We start from the raw sequence: 25,826 nt of genomic DNA, 5'->3' as shown, positions 1-25,826 counted from the left end.
TCTACAGTGGGTCTCAGCAGTAATGCATGCCCACAATCAAACCCAATATTAGGTTTGCCATCTTTAGGTGCTACTAATCTTCCCTAGACCATAATTCCCACTAACTGGACTGCGTAGAAGGCCCTGTTGATGTGGCAGAACTTGACACACAGAGAAATCTGGAATGAGACTTTCTCTTTTAAAACTGAAGCCCCATTACTGTCTTATAATGAGACTTGAGCTCATATTTATTTTCTTCTTATGAGGGAACAAGTAAATAAGCCCAGGCCTATATTAGGGTATGTTGTACATGATGGGATAGGATGGCAGACAGCTGAACCACTAACCTTAGACTGTATTGTCCCTGTCTGCATGGAACATCTTAATGGAAACTGAGATATGGGGTAATTACAGTCAGAAGTGTGTAATTTTGGTGTTAAGCTACAAAATAGCCTTTTCTGATGGCTGTCTCCCACAGGCAGGCAGCATGGACCTGTGAGCAATACAGATGGTCCTATTTATCTTATAATTGGGCAAGAAGCCATTTGTCCCTTCCACATTGTATGATTCTTTGCCACACAATCCCAGCAATTGGGAAACAGTTAAATCTAGATATTGAGTGAAGTGTGCCTCATGGTGCTTTTATGCTTTAGCTATCTCTTGCCCCAGGGGGAAGTACAATGGCTATCAAAAAGCATATAACAGCTTTAGCTAATCACACAGCTCATGCCCTTAGTGAATCTAAGTTGGTAGTATCATTGTTAAATGACAACACCACCCAGTTACAAAAAGTATTCTTACAAAGTATAATGACTTTAAATGTTTTAACTGTGGCACAAGGTGGAACCTGTGCCCTAATAAATACATATTGTGCCATGGTTAAAATACCCGAAGTCATTATATTATATAATGTGTGTGTGTGTGTGTGTGTGTGTGTGTGTGTATTCCTGATCACTCACATAATATTTCATAAGCTTTAAATAGTATGCAAGAGCACATACACAGTATTGATCAATTATCTACTGACCCCTTTCTACTTGGCTTAATTCTCTTACTTAACCTTGGTGGCATTTCATTGTAAGATTGTCTGCCCTATGTATTAGATTATTACTACTCTGTGGTCTTTTTATTGTTGTTGTATATGGATGCAATTCTTGTCTTTGGGTCAACACAATGTGTTACATGGGGATGGACTGTGGCAGTCCAGGGCCCGGGCCACCTCCTAAACAGGCATAAAACCCCACATAAGAGCCTCTTAACCAGGACAAATATCAAGAAAGTAAACAACCTCCCTGGAGAGTAAAGTATGTGAACACGGGTGAAAAATGGCATTGACTGAATCATAGTCTTAAAAATTATTCTTAGTAAAACATCAGATCTTAATCTCCTTTAATGATTATACTAGAGGCCCAATGTCCTGAAATTATGTATTTCCCCTTGCACTCCTATCCCTTTGCAGAGCACTATCCCTCTGGACCGGTTGCCACTGGAGAACATCTCTGTATGTCCTAATAAATCTATGTCCACTTCTGTGCCTGCCATGTTTTTAAGTCTTGCAGAGGCACCAGCCTGGGCTTTGCATGAACTCAGTGTGTACCTGAACATTGGCAGAAGAAATGCATAGCATAAATGTGAATGGGTGTGCCTTGTGTAGGTTTATGTCAGTATTATATAGGGTGGGAAGAAATGAACATAGTGGCTTTTGTTTCCTTCAGGCATTAGCTACACTCTTCAAGATAAACTGGAAAAGGTGGTATCTTTCACAGAATACTCTAGGATGAGTCCACAGCTTCTCCACACATGGAGGTAAGATTTTATATATCCAGTTACAAGAGGTAAATGGATTTGGGAGATTCTCAAACTATCAAAATGATGAAAATATTGCTGAACATTAGAGACAGTATTTTTTTTCTTTTCTCTGATCATGTCTCAAATAATTATTACTGAACATCCTGGAACTTTGAATGTATTTGACTGAGAATATATCTTTTTCTAATGCCCATGCAGTATAATTTGATTCCCTATTTTGAAAATGTGTCAGTGTGTTCAAGAGCTTCATAACTCTAATTTCAAATGTCATGTATGTCAAAATTCTTATATTTTCATTCTACCTGTTATTTAATACCCGAGAAATATGGCAAAGATAAACATTTTCATTGAACTAAATCAAGACAAAAAGAGTGGATATTTATTAACATCATAAAATGATACAAAGCACCTGTGTGCTTCAAAACATAGACGGTCTCTAGTCACAATAAATTTAATTCCTACTGGTGGATAGATGGGGAAATAGGAGAGGTCTGTGAAAGATCCATGACAAACAAATCTTGAGTGAAATGCAAGTATAATGTCAACTTGTGTATCATTAAACCCTGTGAATAAGACACTCAAAACTGATATTTTCTTTGTCCTTTTAGCTCCCATTATCACAATGATATTTCCAAACTCAATCATACAGTCTACTCATTAAAATATTAAATTGGCCCAACTCTGATTATAGAAAACAGAGTAATGAGAAATAAGGTGGATATATTTTGCTTATTTGGGAAACATCAGCAGGAAATCTTCAGAGACTCATTTCATTTTGTTTCAATTTAAGTTTCCAAATAAAATTTTAGCATCATATTCCATTTTAGGGAAGAGATGTATTTTTTCAGAACATACTTTTTCTTCTATTACTAACATAATTTTTACTAATTGCTTAGGAAATACTCATTTTAGGAATTTTTTAAATTAAATTCAGTTTTATTAATATATATTCATATATGATACAATCGTCTATGGTGTACAATCAACTGTTCACAGTAACGTCATATAGTTATGCATTCATCACCCCAATCTATTTTTGAACATTATCCTTACAGCAGAATCAGAATCAGAATAAAAATGAAAAGTAAAAAAGAACATCCAAATCAGCCCCCATCCCACTCTATTTTTCTTTTATTTTTTGTCCTCATTTTTCTACTCATCCATCCATACACTGGATAAGGGAAGTGTGATCCACAAGGTTTTCACAGTCACACTGTCACTCCTTGTAAGCTACATTGTTATGCAATCACCTTCAAGTGGGTTGGAGTTTGAAAGATTTAGGCATTTATTTCTAGCTATTCCAATACATTAAAACCAAAAAAATGTTATCTATATATTGCATAAGGATGTCCACCAGAGTGACCTCTTGACTCCGTTTGAAATCTCTTAGCCACTGATGCTTTACATCATTTCGTTTCACATCCCCCTTTTGGTCAAGAAGATGTTCTCAATCCCATGCTGCTGTGTTCAGTTTCATCCCCAGGAGTCACATCCTGTGTTGCCAGGGAGATTTACACCCAAGGGAGTCAGGGCCCACATAGAGGGGAGGGCAGTGAGATCACCTGCTAAGGTGACCTAGTTAGAGAGAGAGGGCCACATCTGAGCAAAAAAGAAGCACTCAGGGGGAGACACCTAGGCACAATTATAAGCAGGTTTAGCCTCTCCTTTGCAATAACAAGCTTCATAAGGGAAAGCCCCAAGATAGAGGGCTCAGCATACCAAGCTGTCAGTCCTCAATGTTTGTGAGAACATCAGCAGCAGTCCTGATGAGGAAGTCCAATACTTCTGCATTTTTCTCCAGCTCTTCAGGGGGCCCTGCATATATATTCTTATTCTCTGCCCAAATTACTTTGGGATGTGTTGCTATTTCACTCTAACCTATACAAACCTACCATATCTCACTTCCTATTCAAAGTTCCATGTACTTGTGGTGTTTGAACAAATTGACTGTAGAAGTTATATTATTTAGAAAATATAGACCCTACACCAAGTAAACATCTCTTCCCTTGGTTGCATATGGAAGTTGAAGTTTCAACGCACAGTCAGTGTCAACATTTACCCTTTGGCCCAATTTGCCCTAGATTTAACCAGATCTGCTTCATTCATATCTCTAATTGAAGTATGGTCTCTTTTTCAGCTATTTTTTTTTTAACAGGTGCTGTATGCATTAATACTGACATTCATATCTGCTGAATTCTAACTCTGAGTTTCAGGTGTCACAAAAATACCCAATATTCCAGAGACCAATCAGGTTATACACAAAGGGATCAGCCTCTCAGAGTTTGGAGACAGCCATTACAATTCAGGAATAGATTTGACTGCTGTAAGAGCTTACAATCTAGGGATCATTACAATAATCATTTCCCTGCTAAGCTGTGCTCTATGATTCAATTCTGAGTTTACACATTTTAGTTAGTTCATATTGTGGAGGCATTATAGTGTTTGCCTTTGTTTCTGGCTTACTTCACTCAAAATGCTGTCTACAGGATCCATTCACCTCTTTGCATGTCTCTCAGCTTCAAACCTTCTTGTAGTTGCTCAATATTCCATTGTATGCATACACCACAGTTCACTATTCTTTTCCTCAGTCAGTGCACCCTTAGGCCACCTCCACCCATTGCAAATCATGAATACTCTCTTCATAAACACCAGTGTGCAAATGGCCATTCATGTCTCTGTTCTGAGATCTTCCAAGTACATATCCCATAATGAGGTTACAGGACCTTATGGCCCCCACATACTTAGTTTATTGTGGAACCACCACACTGACCTCCAGGAAGGTTACAGCATTCTGCCTCCTCATCAACAGTAAATAGGCATATTTCTCTCCATGTCTTCTCCAGCACTTTTTTCCCTATTTATATTTTTTCCTACAATTTTATAGAGATATATTCAAATACCATACAATTATCCAATGTACCATCAGTTGTTCATGGTATCATCATATAGTTGTACAATTTACCACAACAGTCAGCACTTAAACACATTGATTACTACGAAAAGTATTTTTTTTTTTGGAAAATAATAAAAAAGATAACAAGAAAAAAATAAAATATCATACAGGTAATAGAATGGATAGAAAACAACATCACCACCAAGAATCCCATATCCATCCCTTTACACCCCTCTCATACACATTTAATTTTGGTATATTGCCTTTGGTACATTCAGTAGATGCACCCCAGAATGTTACCACTGACCTTGGACTCCAGTCTGCTATGATTGTTTTTTCCCAAATACCATCCCTTTTTCAACACTGCATGGCTGACATTCATTTATTCTCCTACATGTAAAGGTGTTTTTATATTTGTACACTTAGCAACAGTCATTGGCCACTCCAGTTTTTGCCAAGTTATACAGTGCCAGTCTTTATCATCTATTTTTACCTCTGGTGTCATACATTCCGCTCTCCCACCTCTTTCAGCTTTACTCACAGACATCTGTCTTCAATGTACTTATGATATTGTGTTACCATCACACACCATTATGCTATCCATTTCTGGATCTATACAATCAATCCTGCGGAACATTCTGTAACCTTTTAGCATCAAATGCCTGATCTCTACCCCCTTTCTATCTTCTGGTAGCCTGTGTTATCAGCTTTTTTTTATTATTTAATAAATTTTATTTTGAAATAAATTCAAATTTACAGGAACAGTTGCAAAAACAGTACAAACCCCATACATAGAACTCCAGCCTACCCCTATCCCCCTTCCCCAATACCCTGATCCACCACCTTTAACATCTTGTCACACCACCATTTCTTTCTTTCCCTCCCTCTCTCCTTCCCTCCCTCCCTCCCTCCCTGTCTATCTTCCATTATCTATTGCTCTGTCCTCTGAACATATGAGAGCAAGCTGCACACATCTTTGAACAAACAACATAATTCATATATACCTTTCCCATGGACAAGAGCATTCTTTTATGCAATCCCATTAAGCACAGCTAAGAAGTTCAAGAAATTCAACATTGATACAAAGCTTACATTCCATATTTCCTTTTTTTTTTTTTTCCTATGCCCCATCTGTGACCCTTTGAGCCTCTTCTCCTCCATCCTCAGATCCCATCCAGAATCATACTTGGCATTTAATTGTCATCTGTTTAGACTGTCTTTTTTTTTAAATTGTGGAAACATATATGCAATCTAAATCTTCCCATTCCACCCCCTTCCTAGCATTCCATTAGTGGGATTAATCACATTTAGAATGTGATTAATGGATTCCCACCATCCATTTCTAGAAATTTCCCTTCACCCCAAACAGCAACCCTACACTCATTTCTTAACACTTCATTGCCCCTTCACCCACTTCTCATAACCCGTACTCTGCTTTTCATCTCTATGGTCATATTCTCTGATGCTTTCTTTGTGTTTACCATGGGGCCTAAATTTAACATCTTAAATCTATAACAATCTTGTTTATCTTCGATACCAACTTAACTTCAATAGGACACATAAACTATGTTCCTATACTCCTTCATTCCCCCACCTTTATGTAGTTCTTGTCAAAAATTACATATTTTACATTGAGTCCAAAACCACTGATTTATCATTATAGTTTATGTATTTTAGATCCTGTAGGGAGAAAATAGTGGAGTTACAAATCAAAAATACAGTAGTATTGGTATTTATATTTACCATGTGATCTTTACTGGAAATCTTTATTTCTTCATGTAGTTTCAGTCAATTGTTTAGTGTTCCTTCCTTTCAGCCTGCTCAACTCCCTTTAGCGTTTCTTATAGGACTGATCTACTGGTGATGAGGTCCCTCAGCTTTTGATTATCTGGGAATGTTTTCATGTCCCCCTCATTTTTACCCTCCAGGTGTTTGTGAATTCTCCAAGTCTCTGATGGTTATTGACTTCTATTTGTATTCCATTGTGGTCAGAGAATGTGCTTTGAACAAATTATTATTTTTTTTTTAATTTATTGAGGCTTGTTTTTATGTCCTAGCTTATGGTTCATTCTGGAGAAAGATCTGTGATCACTAGAGAAGAATGTGTGTCCCGGTGACCTGGGATGTAATATTCTATATATGTCTGTTAAAATTCTCTGTATCTCTCTCTCTTTTCTTTGTTTCCCTTTAGTATCTGAAGTAGGGCAGGTCTTTTATTAGCAAAATCTCTCAGCATTTGTTTGTGAAAAATTTAAGTTCTCCCTCAAATTTGAAGGAGAGTTTTGCTGGATAAAGTATTCTTGGTTGGAAATTTTTCTCTCTCAGAATTTTAAGTATGTCATGCCACTGCCTTCTTATCTCCATGGTGGCTGCTGAGTAGTAACTACTTTGTCTTATGTTGTTTCCTTTGCATGTGGTGAATAGCTTTTCTCTTGCTGCTTTCAGAACTTGCTCCTTCTCTTCACTATTTGACAGTCTGATCAGAATATGTCTCAGAGTGGGTTTATTTGGATTTATTCTATTTGGAGCTCGCTGGGTATTTATGCTTTGTATATTTATATTGTGTAGAAGGTTTGGGAAGTTTTCCCTAGCAGTTCCTTTGAATAGTCTTTCAAGACCTCTACCCTTCTCTTTCCCTTCTGGGATACCAATGAGTCTTAAATTTGGATGTCTTATTTTATCTGTCATATCCCTTAGATGCATTTTGAATTTTTTGATTTTTTCCCCATTCTTTCTTTTGTTCTTTCATTTTCCATTCTGTGGTCCTCGAGGAGGCTGAGTTTTTGTTCAGTTTCCTCTAATCTTGTATTATGAGTATCCAGAGTCTTTTTAATTTGGCATACAGTTTCTTTAATTTCCATAAGATCTTCTATTTTTTAATTAACTCTTGCAATTTCTTCTTTAGGCTCTTCTAGGGTCTTCTTTATGTCCTTTATATCCTGTGCCATGCTCTCATTGCCTGTCTGTAGTTCTTTGATTAATTTGTGCCAAGTGCCGTGTTTCTTCTGATCTTTTGATTTGGGTTTTTGGGTTTGGGTTCTCCATATCATCTGGTTTTATCATATACTTTAAGATTTTCTGTTGTTTTTGGCCTCTTGGCATTTGCTTTACTTGATCTCTAATTTGTCAGAACTGCAGCTTAGTGGTGTATACTTTCTCTAACTAACCAGCAGATGGCATCCATGAGTCACCTATTCCCCTCAAGTCAGTTCTCCCTAACTTTGTCTTTGTGGTGTGTGAGGATCTGATTCTTGTGGGGTTCAATTGGTGCACTAAATTTTGGTGGTTGTTGGTGCTGTCCACCCTGAATGAGGGGCATGCGTCTGAGCGGTTAGGGAGGGAGAGCAGCTTTAATAATCAAACCTCCCAGGTGTTCCCAGAGATTTAAGGCTGTTGCAAGAGTCTAAGCCTGCATTTCAGTCTGGTCACAGATTGTCTCTGTCGCTGACCCACAAGTCCTTGATATTGGAATAGGTTCTCTGGGGTTTCCGAGTGGGTCCCCCTTCCCTGCTGTGCTCTTCCAGGACCTCTGCTGAGGGAGGGCTGCACCATGTCACAAGTGCACACCAGCCTCAGGGAAGCCCTGGGATGCCAGGCCATGCAGGGGCGTTACCAGCCCGCTTCAAAGATGGTTGAATGGGATGCATTAACTTCCCCCTTTTTGCACAGCTCTGCCTTCCCAGATCCGGGTGTATTAGAGGCCACTGTCCACAGCCGATATTGTGGCGTGTGTGTGGTGCTGTGGGAAAGACTCCCTGTCACACTGGGTTTCTTGGCATGGCTCTGGGCCGTGGGTCTGGCCCCGGGCAGGAGTATCCCCAGCCCACCAGGGAGATGGCTGCAAGTGGTGTAGTTTTTTCTCCTTATGGCTTCCCTTTGTTCCCCTGGCCCTGAGACAATCAGCAGCAGGTGTGGGAAGGGATATCCTCCACTCCTGCTCCCACAGTGCTTCACTGCGTGGCTCTCCCCGTCGTATCTGCAGCTGCTCCCAGGCTTTTTTCTTTTTTAAAGAACTAATCCATCTCCAAACACCAACCCACCATTTCCCCACACTGCAGTGTGACTGAGGGACTTTCAGCCAACTCACTCACTCGTTTCAGAATGCAGACTCCTGGTTTCACCAAATGCACAGTCCTTGTAGATTTAGCATACCTTGTCTAACTGGTGCTACACTGGAACTGGTGTTCTGGGTCACTTTCTGGTTTTTATCTAGTGTTTTTCAAGGAGGTGTTTTTTTTGCCCTGTCTCACCTAGCTGCCATCTTAGGTTCTCCACATTTTAAGAATTTTAAGGGAAAAAATAGACATCTTCTCTGATTTTTCTCTTCATGTATTTATGTATCCTAGATCACTGGGCCAACTTCAGAAATATATTTCCCATAATACTTCTATCCAGTGCAACCCTTATTCCTACCTCCCAAGGATTTCCTGACACCAGAAGGAATAATGCAGAACAACACTTCTCAAATTTTACTGTGTTTTAGCACCACTTCATTAATTTAATAAAAATGTGCATTACATTAACAACTTCTCCATCAGTTGATTTCTAAAGATTAGGTATGAGAACTGGTAATCTGGATTTTAAAAAATTACATAAGGTGATTTTGATGCAGATAGTCCTTATATTTATACATTCTTGGACATAGTTATTGTTCTGGACAATTTCTCATGAATAACTTCCTCATCTTCTTTCCCTTTGAGAACATGATGTGGAATGATGGAGGAATCCTGCTGCAAGGAGAAAATACTCTAGTTAACTGTTAGAATAGAGACAGAGATGCACACACTAAAAATCACAGTACAAAACCAACCTAAGTTGTTTTTTTTTTAATTTAGAGAAAATTTATCAAACTGAATACACAGGGCAATCACTAAATGATAAGAGGACAATATCAAATATCAGTCTAGTGAGAACTTGGATAACTGCACAGCCAAACCTGATACAAAACCTCTGCTTTACATACTCCAGCAAATTCTGTGAGCACCCTATCTCTTACTCAAACATTTCTTTCAAAAATATCCAGTGATGTCTGTTATAGCTATCAATTTTGTGTGTATGTGCTGCCTTAGCATCCATCTTACTTCATGTAAGACACTTGCTTCAACACAGACCTCTGTCCTAGTTAATAAGTAGCTTTCCAGCATTAGGGGATAAACCCCAAACCCACAGCTGGTCTCAAATGATAACCTAACCATCCTCACACCCCCAGTCCCTTTCCCTTTTGCAGGAATTTTCTTTAGCCTAACAAATCCTTGACTCCTATGGGAAATCTAACCTCTCCTGGAACACAAAAAAGGCACAAGCCCATAGCTTCCTCTTGATAAACCTCTGTGTTTCTTACATGGTGTCCCTCTTGCTCTGTTTGTGTGCTCCCACCTGCTGGTTGAACCCCTGAGCAGAGCTTCCCATTGACCCCTATCTCTCTCTGGGACCTGTAACAACCAGTCTTTTCATTTGTATTATGCCCATTGTTTTCCACCTGACTTCCACCCAGACCCAAAGTTAACTTCCAATTTAACTAATTTGAAACAGTGTCCAATTGTCAAATTCATCTATTATTTCATTTAACTCATTGCACTTAAATTTTCTTCAATATTATATACTCTATCCTTCCCTTTCAATGATTTCTCCCATTTTATTTCTAATGTTTAACAAACTTGTTTCTTTTCAAAGCTGCCAATAATAGCTGCATATTCTGTCATCTCATAATTTCCCTTCATTTTTTTTCTAAATGTGGATATTTATAAAGTTAACTCTTAAGCCAGTCACTGTTTTTCTGTCTGCATTCTTCTCCTCTATATTTCTATGTAATGATTATTGCCTACAACATGCTGAATGGCAGAGTGAAAAAAGAAAAATACTGGACTAAGAATCCCAATGTTCAGATTGATTTTGGCTTATGCATATGTGTTTCCTGGGTAACCTTAGAAATACAAGTATATATCTTCCTAAAATAATGATAATGCAGACCATCCAAAAAGTTAAACAAAATTATATTTTTGAAATTGATGTGATTATTGTAAAATACAAAAAAAACCATAATAAAGTATAGTTGGTATTTTTGATACAATTACTAGTGACTTCTATACCTGGTACAATTATAATGAATATGTATATATACGTGTGTGTGTGTGTGTGTGTGTGTGTGTGTACACACACACACTCTGCATTCTTAAAAAGAAAGGATTTGATGCATATCTCTTGGATTACTTGAATCTCAAGGATATAAACTCTTATAATACTTTTAGTATATCATAGACCCAGCATCAGATTTTGACATGCAGTAGATGATATATATGTATTAAATAATTGATCTTATATGTAGATAATGGATAGGAATTGTATCCATAACTTTGAATCAAGAAGCACAAGCTACAATTGCATCTCTCTGTGTAGGCCCTGTCATAGGTTTTGTCTAGGGAAATCTAGACCACCATAGAAAATACCATCTCCTTCTCTCTGAAACTGATAACATTTGAATAGACTACTTTTGGAAGCATGTTGATATTTAGCTATGTCTTATTTTAGTTAATCATGCATTTTTTTCTTGTTTCTCTTAATCATATTTCAAAATATGTACCCATTTGCTCCTCCTCCATCTCTTACTTTGACTCACCCTTTCTTTTCTTCCCCTTTTACTTTTTCTCCTCATTACCTTCTACTTCTTACTTCTATCTAATCTGGATATTTCATAAATATAGAATCATAAAGTATGTGATCACTTGTGTTTAGGTTCTTTCACTTAGCATGTTTTTGAAGTTCATCCATAGTATGGCATGTATCCAGTTCTTCCTCCCATCTATGGCTGAACAGTATTCCATTGTTTGTATACACCATATTTTGTTTATCCATGCATCTGTTGATGGGCTTTTGGGTTGTTTCCACATTTTGGCTATTGTGAATAGTGCTACCATGACCGTTCATGTACAAGTTTTGGCTTGACTATTGTTTTAGTTTGCCAGGGCTAGTACAACAAATACCACACAATGGGTTGCCTTAAACAATGGGAATTTATTGTCTCACAGTCTTGGATGCTAGAAGTTCAACAGCATGATATTTATTGCCAGGCCATGCTTTCTCCCAAAGTCTGTAGTATTCTGGTGCTGGCTTGCTGGTAATCCTTAGTATTCCTTGGCTTGCATCTTTTTCTCTGTCACAAGATGGTTTGTCTCATTCTTTGGCTTTTCCTCAGTAACTGACTTATAAGTACTCCAGTCACATGGGTTAAGACTCCCCCCACCTTTATTCAATTTGCCCTCTTATAAATAGGATCTTTGATGCTCCTACTTACAAATGACCTAAAGGTCTAGAGGTTAGGACTTTGTGGGGGACATGATTCAATATACCACAAGTACCTATTTCAAGTATTTTGGGTATATAACAAGGAATGGACTTGATGGGTCATATATTAATCCTAAGTTTAAATTTTGGGGAGCCATCAAGCTATTTACCACAGCAGTTGCACTATTTTACATTCTCATCAGCAATGTACAAGGGCACCAATTTCTCCTAATTCTTTCAACACTTCTTTTTCATTTTCTTTTTTTAATTGTCAGCCCAGTGTGTAGGAAGTAGTATCTCATTGTGGTTTTGATCTGTGTTTCATTAATAAGTAATGATGTGGATCACCTTTTAATGTACTTATTTGTCACCTGTATATCTTCTTTGCTTGGGTGTCTATTCAGAACTTTTATCCATTTTTAAATTAGGTTGCTTATTTTCTTATTATTGGTTTTTAAGTATTCTTTATATATTCTGGACACTAGATTCTTATATAATATATGATTTTTAATAATTTCTTCCATGAAGTAGGTTGCCTTTTCAGTTTTATATTAGTGTCCTTTGATGCACAAAAGTTTTAAATTTTTATTAAATTCCAATTTGTCCATTTTGTCTTTTGTTGCTTTTTATTGTCATATCTAAGATGCCATTGACAAATTCAAGGTCATGAAGATTACTTCTATGTTATCTTCTAAGAGTTTTATACTTTTAGTTCTTATGTTTATGTATTTGATCCATTTTGATTTAATTTTTGTATATAGCATGAGCTAGGCTTCCAACTACATTCTTTTGTATGGGATATCCAGTTTTTTTTTTTTGGTTTTTCTTTTTAAGAGATTATTTTCCCCCATCGAATAGTCTTGACATTCTTGTTGAAAAATCAGTTGGCCATAGATGTAGACCATAGGGTATATTTCTGGACTCTCAATTGCATTCCATTGACCTGTGTGTTTTTACTTATGTTGGCACCACACTGTTTTGATTACTATAGCTTTGTAGTACAATCTGAAATCAGGAAGTCTCAATCCTCCAACTTTGTTCTTCCTTTTCAAGATGATTTTAGCCATTCAAGATCCTTTGAAATTCTGTATAAATTTTAGATTCAGCTTTCCCATATATTCAAAAAATGTTCTTGAGATTCTGACTAGATCATCTTGAATCTGTATATCACTTTGGGTAGTATTGCCATCATAACAATATTAAGTCCATGAACACAGAATATCTTTCCATTTATCTATCTCATGATAATTTATTCCAGCAAAGTTTCATAGTTTTTAGTTTACAAGTCTTGCATCACCTTGGTTTAATTTACTGAACTACATTATTCTTTTGTTAATATTTTAAATAGAATATAATTCCAATTTCATTTTTGGAATATCCATTTCTAATTTAGAGAAATTACTGAATTTTGTGTTTTGATCTTATATCCTGAAACTTGCTAAATTTGTTTATTAGCTTCAATAGAATTTCATGATTTTTTTAGAATTTTATACATATAAAATCATGGCATCTCTGAATAGAGATAATTTTACATTTTCCTTTCCAATTTGGATTCCATTTATTAATTTTTCTTGCCTAATTGCCCTGGCTATATCATTCCATGAAAAATTAAATAGAAGAGGCAAAAGTGGGTATCCTTATATTGTTCCTGATCATTGAAGGAAGTTCAGTCTTTTGCCATTGAGTATAATGTTAACTGTGAGATTTTCATAAATGTCCTTTATCATGTTGAAGAAGTTGTCTTTAATCTTAGTTTTATGAGTGTGGATTTTTTTCTCATGAAAGGGTGTTAAATTTTGTCAAATTTTTTTTCTGCATCAATTGTCACATTGTGGAAATTTCAATAAAAATTGTGAGTATGCCAAGAAACAGGAAAGTGTAGCCCATTAAAAGGAAAAATAAATAAATTAATAGAAGTTGTTCTTGAAGAAACTAAGGCATTGGTTTACTAGATAAAGATGCTGAATAAACGCCCATGAATATGCTCAAGGAGCTAAAGGAAACCATGGACAAAGAAGAAAAGGAAACAAACAAAAAAGATATCCCATCAAATACAGAATATTAAAAAAAGAAATACAAATTATGAAAAGGAACAAAATAGAAATGCTGGAGATGAAAATAAAACTAACAGAAGAAAAAAAAACAAACAGGAGAGGCATTCAACAACAGATTTGATCAGGAATAAGAAAGAATCAGTGAATTGGAAGATGGGTTATTTGATATTAGACAGAGAGAGGGTAGAAAGGGAAAAGAATCAAGAAAAAAGAACAGAGCCTAAGAGAACTATATTTAAAGAAATAATGTCCCCAGACTTTCCAAATGTGATGAAAGACACAAATTTACACATCCAAGGCACTCTACAAACTCCAAGCAGGATAAATTCAAAGCAATTCACCCTAGGACACCTTATTATTTGATTCCCAAAAGCCAACTACAAAGATAGAAACTTGAATGCAGCAACAGAAAAGAGACTCACCACATACAAGGAACATTGTAGGAACAACAGCTGGTTACGCTTCAGAAACCATGGAAGTCAGAAGGCAGTGTGATGATATATTCAAATGGTAAAAAAAAAAAAAAAAAAAAAAAAAAATAAGAACTGTCAACCAACAATTCTATAGCCAACAAAACTATTCTTCAAAAATGAAATTCTCAAATAGTGGTACTGCCCTACAAAACTTGCTAAAAGGAGGTTTTGAGGCTGAAATGAAATGACATTAAGCAGTGACTTGGAGCTACATGAAGAAATAAAGAACAATGGTAATGGTAGCAACATAAGGAAATGTAAAAGTCAACATTACTATATTTTGGTTTATAAATCCTCTGTTTTTCTTATATGATTTAAAGGCAAATGCATAAGACCATACTTAAAAATCTATGTCAATGAGCACATAATGTATAAAGATGTGATATTTGATAATAACAGCCTAAGGGGAAAGCAGAGCTGTAAAGTTTTTATATTTTATAGAAACTACTTTGGAATTGGCTAAATTAGATTGTTATAAAGTTAAGATGTTAATTGTATTCCCCAGGTTAACCACTAAGAAAAAAAAAACACTAAAATATACAGATTAAAAAGAAATGATTGTAAACAAACTGGCACACTAGAAAAATCAATTAATCACAAAAAAAGTGGTAATGAAGGAATTGAGGAACAAAAAGGATATGACATATAGAAAACGTAATCATTTCAAGGTTTTATAAATTGCAAAGTTTACACCGTGTTAAAATCAACATGTTAACCAAATGTCGTTAGTGCGTCATTTATGTAGCACAAGAGCTGAATTTAATATGGTGTGTGACCATAATTTACTGTGAAGTTATAAGGAAAAATAAATCACATGGTCCCTGGAATGTAGTTTTCAAATGGAAATACCATTAAATGCTCTCATGTTACCGATTGGAAGATCACACAATGCCTTCATTTTTTATGGTGCCAATATCTGGAATCCCCTCTACACAAATTAAACTTTAGTTTGAAAAGTAACTAGAATTTAGAAAGACAGTAAAAAATTGAAGGGATTTTTTTAATTTTGTTTTTTGCTGGGGGGTTTTAATAAGAGGACATGATGAAGATAATTTAAATTTTTATACATGTAATTTTTGACACAGTCATTTTCTATCATTCAAGTAAACATAATGTATGTGTGAGCAGCAGTACTTATGGCTATGGAGGAGTGGCCACTTCCCTATATCTAGAAAAATAAGTAATGTATATTGACAATTGTGAATTCCAAAGGAATATTAAATTTTAATATTCACTCTAAAGGTAGCCATCTTTACTTAAGTTCTGTTTCAAAAATGTTCCACTAATTTACACTTTTATGTTTATGTTATATTGACTTCTAAAACATGTTAAGATACATTTTTTATTCTGTTTTAAAATTTCTTTTTAAAATGTTTTACCTAAATGGGGAAATTGTTTTATCTAAAATGATGAAAATGTGCAAAATAAATATTTTTTTAACTCTGTAAATATGTATAAAAAGGATGGATAGGGAGAGAGAGTAGATGATTAATAATTGTCATGGTTATGTACATTTGTCAACTTGGCCAGATAATGGTGTCCAGGTGTCTAGTCAAGCAAGCTCTGGCCTAACCACTACTGCAAGGACATTTGTGGCTGGTTGATAAATCAGAAGGCTGGTTTATGAAATCATCAGTCAATTGACTGCACCTGTGACTGATTACATCAATGAAGGACATGTCTTCCACAATGAGAGAATTCAATCAGCTGGATTTAATCCAAACAATTGAAGACTTTTAAGGGAGAAAGAGAGAGAACCTTCACTTCTTCTTCAGCTAGCCAGCATCTCCTGGGAAGTTCACTGAATACCTTCATTGGAGTTGCCAGGTCACTGCCTGCCTTATGGAATTTAGACTCATGCAACCTGCCCTATGGAATTTGGACTTGTGCATCCCCACAGTTGTGTGCCACTTTTATAAAATCTTATACTTACAGATATCTCTTATTGGTTCTGTTTCTGTAGAGAATCCTAACTAATACAATAATATATAAGTAATTGGTTAAATTTTTAAGTTAATGCCTCTATTTCATAATAATATCTATCATCATAATGTGAGACATATTCAACACCACATTATACCTTGTGAATTATGTTGATAGTATTGGTATCTTGAAAGCATTTCCAGAAGTCATTACAAGAATTCTTGTGCTGTGTTATTTCAATCAAATAATATTGCACACATCAGTAGTATTTATATCACTATTTAATTGAACTTACTATTAAATATAGTTCATTAAATATCTGAAAAATAGGTAAAAATAGGATGCTCTGTACAAACTACAAACAAACAATAAAGAAGTAAAATCCTGAACAACAACAACAAAAGAATGATCTGAGTCCAATTCTATCACTGAATATTTTGTTGAATATTTCTTCCTTGTGATGCCAGAGAAAGATTCAAAGAACTTTGGGTTTAAGTGATAGTAAAGTTAGATTCCATTTAAAGGAAACCTGAAGGCAACAGTTGTTTATATAGGTATTATGTGTAGATGAGTTGGAGTTTAGCTATGGAGAAAAAATGAACAGGAAACAGAAAAAGCTACCATGAAGGTGTAGGTATAGATTTACTATTGTGTATAAGGGCTGAAATTTATAACTGGTATGTAATAAAGTAGGGAAATTCATTGTATTTTACATGAGGAAAGTAATAACTTTTGAAATTGAAGATTAAGCAAAACATCATAAATTTGCAAAAGCCATGAATATTTTGGAGAATGAATAGGCTTTAACTTGGGCAGCCAATGAGAAAGAGTATGGAGAGGGTCCCATCTTCTACATATCCCAGATTTGATGAAAGTGACAATCATGCTACAGTGACTATTCATATGATGTACTTAGATTCATTTGGTCTCATATAGCCCACACCCCATATTCCAAGTGCAGGCCCACATATAAATATGGCAGCTGATGATGTCTGTGTTCACAAAGAAAAGAAAATATTTTGTCCCACACCACAACAGCAAGAATATTTTCACATTCTATACTAGACCTATGTCATATTAGCCTCAAAGATTCATAATCCAAGCAGAGAATATCAAGATGAAATTTATCCTGCCTGCCATACCTGTTTTACTGGACAACTATACAAAGTTTAAGTCTCTCTCCCCTCCATAACTGTTAAACATTCACTGGTGCACTGTTTTCCTCAAAATTTTTCTACCTTTTATGATATTAACAAAACTCCCATTTTCTACCTTCACTCCCAAATCCTACCACTCTGCTCTCAAAAATTCTTACCCTTTAATTAGCCAAAAAAAAACTTATATTCTTGACACCTTCTCAGAAATTCTTCCATCTTTTTGGCATAAATAAAATATACATGTACCTTAAAGACCATTTCTCATACAGCTCTCTGAAAAATAGGGCAATTATTTTCTTATTCTCATGCCCCAGAGCTGAGACTGATGACCTACTTGCTGCCTGATGTGACTTTGAAATCACTATTACTGGAGAAAACTCCTTAATCTCACAGAATTTATCTCTGTCCCAGAATTTCTCTTTACCCCAGGAGGTTTAAATCACCACAGGGACCACTCATCCATGCACACTGGCCTCTCCATTCCTTGACCTCTTCATCTCCAATTACCTTTATCTCATCAGACCTCAGCCACCCTCTCCCAATCTGCCCTTCAATAGCACACCAATTTGATCTCATGAGTTCAAGTGTCCCACTTTCTTCCCACAACATTCTTCTTTCCTGCTTGCTTGCTCAGCCGCTACCACTGCAGCTGTTTCATGACATGACTGGGACATTACATCATTTTGTCTTAATGCCCACACTCTGCCCTTAACAATCACTGTATCAAGTCTAATACTCATCCATTCATCCATTCAGGCTTGCTCCTTGACTTCTGTATTCTCACCTTTCCCAGGTGTCCAGACCCCAATTATGATAAAATTCAAATACTTGCCATATTGTTTTCTTTTCTCATACCCAAGGAATAGCATGATGCCAAGAAATAAATAAATGAAAATAAAGTTAAAGTCATAACATAGGACAGTTTCCTCTAATTATATCTTCATTCTTCCACTTTTTGCAACAGTGTTTTAAATCTTCTCATATTCCTCATACATCCAACTCTGTTTCATCCTTCTCAGAGAGGAAGATCTTGTATTTGGAAATACCAGAAACTGGCAGATGGGAACTCCTTCAGTTCCTATCAAAAGTTCTGCCTCATGCCTCACTTGTTCAGTCATGCATAAACGATTTATTGCTTGGCATTGGAAACACTCTCATGAACAAAACAGACTCAATACTTCTCCTTAGGAAGTTTACTTGAGACAAGAGATACTAAACAACTAGAGAAAAAATATAAGTGCAATATAGAAAATGACAGACTCAATGTGAGAGTAATGTATGGGACATTTTTGGGTTTGACAGTAGTCGTGAAAGTCTTTCTAGAGAAATGACCTTTAAGTTTAGCCCTGAAGGATGAGTAAAAATAACTGTGTGATAGAGGGAGGAAAAGCAATCAAGAAAGATGAAATTGCATGTGGGAAGGCCTGATAAAGAAAGAGTTTGGTACATTGGAGAAACATTTTGAAAGACCAATATAGGTTAGTATACAGTCAGAGAGTGGGAGAACTGTGTTAGATACCTATGGAGAACTGCTGAGCAAAAATCTGGGTAAAGCATGTTGATTAGCACCATTAATTCTACAGTTAGACAATTTGTTTGTAAATTCTGACAACATATAATTTGTTGTGTGACCACAGATAAACCGTTTAATCTCTCTGTGCCTATTTTCTTAATTATAAAATACTACTACCACTAATGATATCTATGTAATATTAAGTATAAGTGTGTTATGAAATTTAAATTATTTAATATGTCCAAAGTGCTTAGAATAGCCCCTGGCTTCAAGTAAAAATCACAATAAATGTTAATTATTTCTATTATTGGCATTGTTGTTTTAGTTCAAGTTAAGGAATTTGGTTTTCATTTCCAAAAGTTTGAGAAGTCATTAGTGGGTTTTAAGTTGGAAAACGGCATGCTAATATTTGCATTCTGAAATATAAGTGGAGCTGATAGTACAAAACGGATAGTACAAAATGGACTGATGGAGGCAATAACAAAATCTAGGAAGTTACTTGGGAAACTAATGCAGTTACTCAGGGGAAAGATGATAGAGAATTAGTCCAAACTAATAATCTAATGGTTCATGTAGTTTATGTACACATGAAGAGAAGTGAATTGATTTGAGATTTATGTTGATGCTAACAGGTACCAAATTTGATGACTTACTAGGCACAGGGACTTCAGAGACGTGATATTAAAAAATGATTCACAGGTATCTGGTGACTGGAGGCATGTTTATATAGGTGGAAAATAGTAAGGCAACTCTTAAGTTACTTGTTCTACTGAATTAGCCCCTCAAATCCAGAAAACTGTAATTTTATTTTCTATTTTACATTTTGAGCTCTTTTCCTTCTTCTACTATCTACAAATTTTGCTGTTTATATCTATGTTTTTAGATCATGAAGTCCTCTAGTGAATGCTTGCTGCTCTTTATCTTTTCTCTTTTGTTCCAAATATATTCGTAGTAAAAAATAAATTTATATATGCAAAAAAGAATACCCATATGCATTCCAATTCGATTTTTAAAGAGTATCTGTAGCTCTGATGGTTTTAAGCAATGATTTTCTTTTAAACTTTTTATTTTTAAATGCTTTCAAACCTACAGGACAGATACAATAATCATATAACCCCATAGAAAAATCCAACATAACCCTCCATCCACCCACCAGATATGCAGATCCACCAATAGTAACATTTTACCATTGTTGCTGTTTCACTCTATATCTATATCTATATCTGTATCTATGTATATCTTTCTATATCTTTCTATATCTTTCTATATCTATATCTACATCTACATCTATATCTATCTAAATATCTTTTATATATATATCATCTCTATTTATCAATCCATTTTCTGAGCACTTGATTATAGATTGTGTCTGTAATGCTCCTTGAACACTTGATACATTTCCAGAAAACAAGGATATTCACTTATGTAACCACCTTAAGTATAGTTATCAAGTTGTTCAAGAAATTTAACATTGATAAAAAGTTTATAGTTTACATTCTAATATTTTCATATATCCCAATAATATCCCTTTGAACCCTTTCTCCTCCTTTGTTAGGTCCCATCCATGACCATGAAATGTATTTCATTGCTATTGTTTCTTTACTTGCTCTTTCTTTTTTTGTAATTGTGAGAACATATTTAAAATTAACTTTTCCATTTCAACCACTCCCAAGCATACCATTCAATGGAAGTCATCACAGTCACAATATTGTGGTATCCTCACCACCTTCCTTTACTAAAACTTTCCCTTCTCCCCAGCAGAAGTCCTACACCCATTATGCAATAATTTCCCATTCACCCTGCTCCTCCCACACAACCTGTACTCTAATTTCTGTCTCATGAGTGAATATTCTCCAATACTTTCTTTTTAGTTACCATGGGGATTAAATTTAGCATCGTAAATGTATAACAAATGTGTTTGTTTTGATACCCACTTAACTTTGATAGTACACACAGTGTTCCTAAACTCCTCTGTCCCCCCACCTTTATGCAGATCTTGTCACAAAATACATATTTATACATTATGAGTCCAAGACCACTGATTTATCATTACATTTTTTTTAATCTTCATTTTATTGAGATATATTCACATACCACGCAGTCATACAAAACAAATCGTACTTTCGATTGTTTACAGTACCATTACATAGTGGTATATTCATCACCCAAATCAATCCCTGACACCTTCATTAGCACACACACAAAAATAACAAGAATAATAATTAGAGTGAAAAAGAGCAATTGAAGTAAAAAAGAACACTGGGTACCTTTGTCTGTTTGTTTCCTTTCCCTATTTTTCTACTCATCCATCCATAAACTAGACAAAGTGGAGTGTGGTCCTTATGGCTTTCCCAATCCCATTGTCACCCCTCATAAGCTACATTTTTATACAACTGTCTTCGAGATTCATGGGTTCTGGGTTGCAGTTTGATAGTTTCAGGTATCCACCACCAGCTACCCCAATTCCTTAGAACCTAAAAAGGGTTGTCTATCATTACATTTTATGCATTTGCCTTTTAGATCCTGTAGGAGTAAAAAGTGTGTTTATAAACCAAAAATGAAATAGCACTGACACTTATATTTACCCTTGTTATTACCCACTAGAGATCTTTATTTCTTCATGTGGCTTCAATCTATTGTCTATTGTCCTTTCCTTTCAACTTACAAAACACTCTTTAGCATGTCTGGTAGGGCCATTCTAGTGGTGACAAAGTCCTTCAGCTTTTGTTTATCTGGGAATGTTTTAATTTCTTCCTTATTTTTGAAAGGCAATTTTTCCACATATGGAATTATTGGTTGGCAATATTGTGTTTTCATTACTGTAAATATTTCATCCTACTGCCTTCTTGCCTCCATGGTTTCTGATAAGAAGATAGTACTTAATCTTATTGAGACTTCCTTGCATATGACACTTTGCTTCTCTTTTGTGGCTCACAGAATTCTCTATCTTCAGCATTTGATAATTTTATTATGATATGTCATGATGTGGGTCTATTATGACATTTTGGAGAAGGAATGGCCATTTCTCACTGCATGGCAAAGAAGTAACTATGCTGCTGTGCCAGCAGAGCTTAGTGGAAAGTCATCCTCTAGGCTGCGTGAAAAAGCATGTCACATGAGATGCTCCACTATGAAACTGTGGCGTGTCAAGGGAAGCTGCTGGACTGCATGCAGCTGACAGCCTTGCACTACAGGAGGCAGAAACCAAAGAAGCTGCCTGTGCTTCAGGAGCCTGGTGTTGGAGAAACTGCTCACAATGCAGGAGACAGTGACTGGAGAAGCCATAGAGTACCCAAGTCAGGTGCTGAAGAAACTAAGCTTCCTCTGCTCCAGGGACCAGCCATCCACACTACAAGAGTGGAACCCGAAGAAACCTTATGTTCTGCAGGAGCATGCCAAGGACCATAAAGAAAGCCCTCTTCTTCTTCTTGTGTCTCTTCCATTACCCTCTACTGACAAAGCTTTATATCCTGCTGGCTGGCAAAGGGGCTTAGGTCACTTTTTGCAATGAAGGGTCAATTGATAGATTTGGAGATTAGATATAATAAATTAAAAACCAGCAGAAGCATTGTGTGTGGTGAGTTGAAAAATTTACCTCATGAATCAAGACCTGTGACTATAGAAGTAAACTTAATAAAGGCTTACAACAGAATTGGTTAAGAAAATGTATGCCTTCTAGTTCTGTTTTCAGTCCATACGCTGTATGATGGATCTACATACAGGCAAAAAAAAAGAAAGAAAGAAAGAACATTGCAAATGAGAGTGTCATTACAAGTAGGTCTGAATTTTAAAATATTACTTTAGGCAGATACAAAGAGCCAAGATTATGAAGCCAGAAGAACTAATTAGTTTTCCAAATTGGAGAGTCTATCAGCATTGTTAAATACGTGATAAAGGTTTTAGTCCTATCCACCCTTTAATTTAGAGTCAGGACATGGCCTCAAGCTTCTTCACAGCACAGGACTAAAGTCAGTTGTTATAGACTTATTGAAGTTAAAGAGGAATTCCATTAGTGCGTGATCATCCTTAAAGAGGCAAACTGAAGTGAGATTGATGTAGTAGAATTGAGGCAGTCCCACAGCACTACTTTGAGATGCTCGTTTTGCACAGCCTTAGTTTCCTCAACAAGCATGGGTGGAACTTCAGGAACTTAAAGCATTCTGATCTAAAGAGACCACAGGGAATATAACCTCAGTATTCACTGTTGAGAAATCTAGTCCCTGAATTAACATTATTTCACTGGAAGTTCTTATAGATGGTGTCTGTTTCCCCTTCCTTTGACAACCATCCTGGTATAAAGATATTGGTTATATCGAGCTAATACAAAGAATAGTCATATGATTGCATTTTCATAGAATATTTAAAAATTCCATTAAACCCTAGCAATGGATCCTTTTTTTTTTGCTTCTTCTCACAGAGAATTGGGTATGTATAGCCTTTCCTATGGTTAATCTTGATCTTGCATAGATCTTCTTAATAAGAGCCTCCAGTTCCTGACACCTGAGGATTAAGTGCATAATTACCAGTGACACTTATCTCATAGACTTTCAGAAGAATGATATAAGACTGTGCTGTGACAGTCTTTATTTGTTCCAGCAGAACACTACACTTTCTCTTACTGAAAAACTAAATGTTAATCTGGTATTTCTTGCTTTCTGGGATTAAGAAACTTTATTAAAGGAAACATGGATAAAGTCATCTACATTTTAGTTTGCACTGATTTCTGGATGAGAAATGCTAGTATTTTAAATAGTATTTGGCAGACTTTCCTTGCATGGGACAATAGGTTTTCTTTTTTCTTCTTTAGAATTTCTTTTTATTCATCAAGACACTCTAGTTGTAGCAGATATGAAATTATGCTCATTGAGGTTACACATAGTGGAGGGGGAAATGGATTGTGAAATCACACAGCAGCATGTGGAATAGGGTGCTTCTGGGCTGTACAACAATGGGAAGCAGTTTTAAAAGCTAGCTTTCAACGATCTATTTTCTTTTTGCCAGATTTTGGTTACAATAAGAATTTGCATTCATATGATTCTTTTTTTAGTTCTAATATTCTAGAATAGGTGTTTAAACATTAAATTTTATTATCTTATTTAAAAGATGGAGGAGCAGAAGCACCAAGGAATTACTAACTTCTAACAAACCATATTGCTTTTTACTATGTAGTTAATGTGATATTATTCAAATTAAGGAAACAAAGACACTATTTCTTTAAAGAAAATGAAATATAAGACATCAGGAAGAAATAATGTGGACATTTTCATAAAGGGTGATTTCTACACCACCACTATTGTTTTGAAACCTAAAACCTTCACTGTCCAAGAAGCTGTTAAGTCTTCTTTCTAGTCTTTGACCTTAGAATCAGAGTATTTTCCCCTTATTTCCTCTAGACCCAGCTATTAATTTACTGTATGTATGAAGATTTTTCAGTAACAAATAATATACATAAGCAAAGAGAAGGAATCTAGCTTCTTTCAGTTAAAGAGAAAAAAAGTACTGAGACTTTGCAGCTAAATTCCTCAGCTCTGGAATATTTTACATTTCTCCTTAGTTAATAATTCCTAATTTTCCTGTGTCTCAGGGATGATCCTTCCCTTCTTCCCTCCTTCCCTCCTTTCTTCTTTCCTTTCCTCCCTCCTTCCTTACATTTTCCTATTTTCAGTCTAGTTTTAATCCAGACCTTCCTTAAAGCTTTATTTCTAAGCTCTTAATTGATGAAGAGTCATATCCTTTTTTTTTCCTCCATAGATTTTGTCAAGTTTGAAATCAAGCAACCTTCAAATCTTTTTACTCCTCTGCCTCACCCTAATGGAACTCTGCTCCCCACCACTCTTTTCGAAATTTCCAATTCACATTATATTCATATATATATATGTCCTGCACAAATATTAACATTTCAATCACATAATATAACTCCCAGGACAAAATTAACACAAAATATGCTTTGTTTGCAAGTCACAGAGTGCAAAAATTTCAACATATTTGTTATTTTTCCTGGCACTTAACTTATAATGAATAACTCAATGCTTCCCAAAATGTTCTCAATAAAATATTAATTCCCTCAAATGCTTTTTGGGAAAAGAGGTTTTATGGGTAAATAATTTTCAGAAAAAATTCTGCCATATCATCCTTTGGAAATTTACGCTGCATTTTCAGGTATCTGATAAACATTGAAGCAAAGGCATTTTGTCGCAAACAGTTTCGACTGAGAAACTCATTAATTGTTAATATAAACAATAATTCATGGGCCACTTCTTGAAATATATTTATCTTCTTGGATTCTTATCAAATTCCTGAAATAAGATTAGTATCACAAACAATTTAGAGATGAATAGTGAAGTTAATAGATATTTCATAATTATTTCAAGGTGAATACTAATAAGTGCAAGTGTAGGATTTGAGGCTTCATATGTGTGATCTTCATTTTCTACCATGTATCTAAAACAATCAAGAGCTAGAACAATTAAGTGAAACTAAAATGTAAGATAATGTCTTCTTTTTCAAAGATTAGTTTCTGCATATCTAACTGTTGGCCTTGAATATTCAGTGGCTCCTTCTCTCTATGGCAGGTCCACAAATCTCCCTCACCTCTTTTCCAAAGATGAAGAGTGCAATCTACGTGTTTCAGTTCCCTCATTGTGAAAGCAAATACCTTTTCATGGGTTGGCTTAAACAATGGCAACTTATTGGCTCATGGTTTTGAAGCTAGGAGAAGTCCAAAATCAAGTCATCTTGAAGGCA

The sequence above is a fragment of the Choloepus didactylus genome, chromosome 1 (genome assembly GCF_015220235.1).
Source record: "Choloepus didactylus isolate mChoDid1 chromosome 1, mChoDid1.pri, whole genome shotgun sequence".
NCBI lineage: Eukaryota > Metazoa > Chordata > Mammalia > Pilosa > Megalonychidae > Choloepus > Choloepus didactylus.
The sequence above is the reverse complement of the archived record's forward strand: the minus strand, read 5'-3'. Positions refer to the sequence as shown.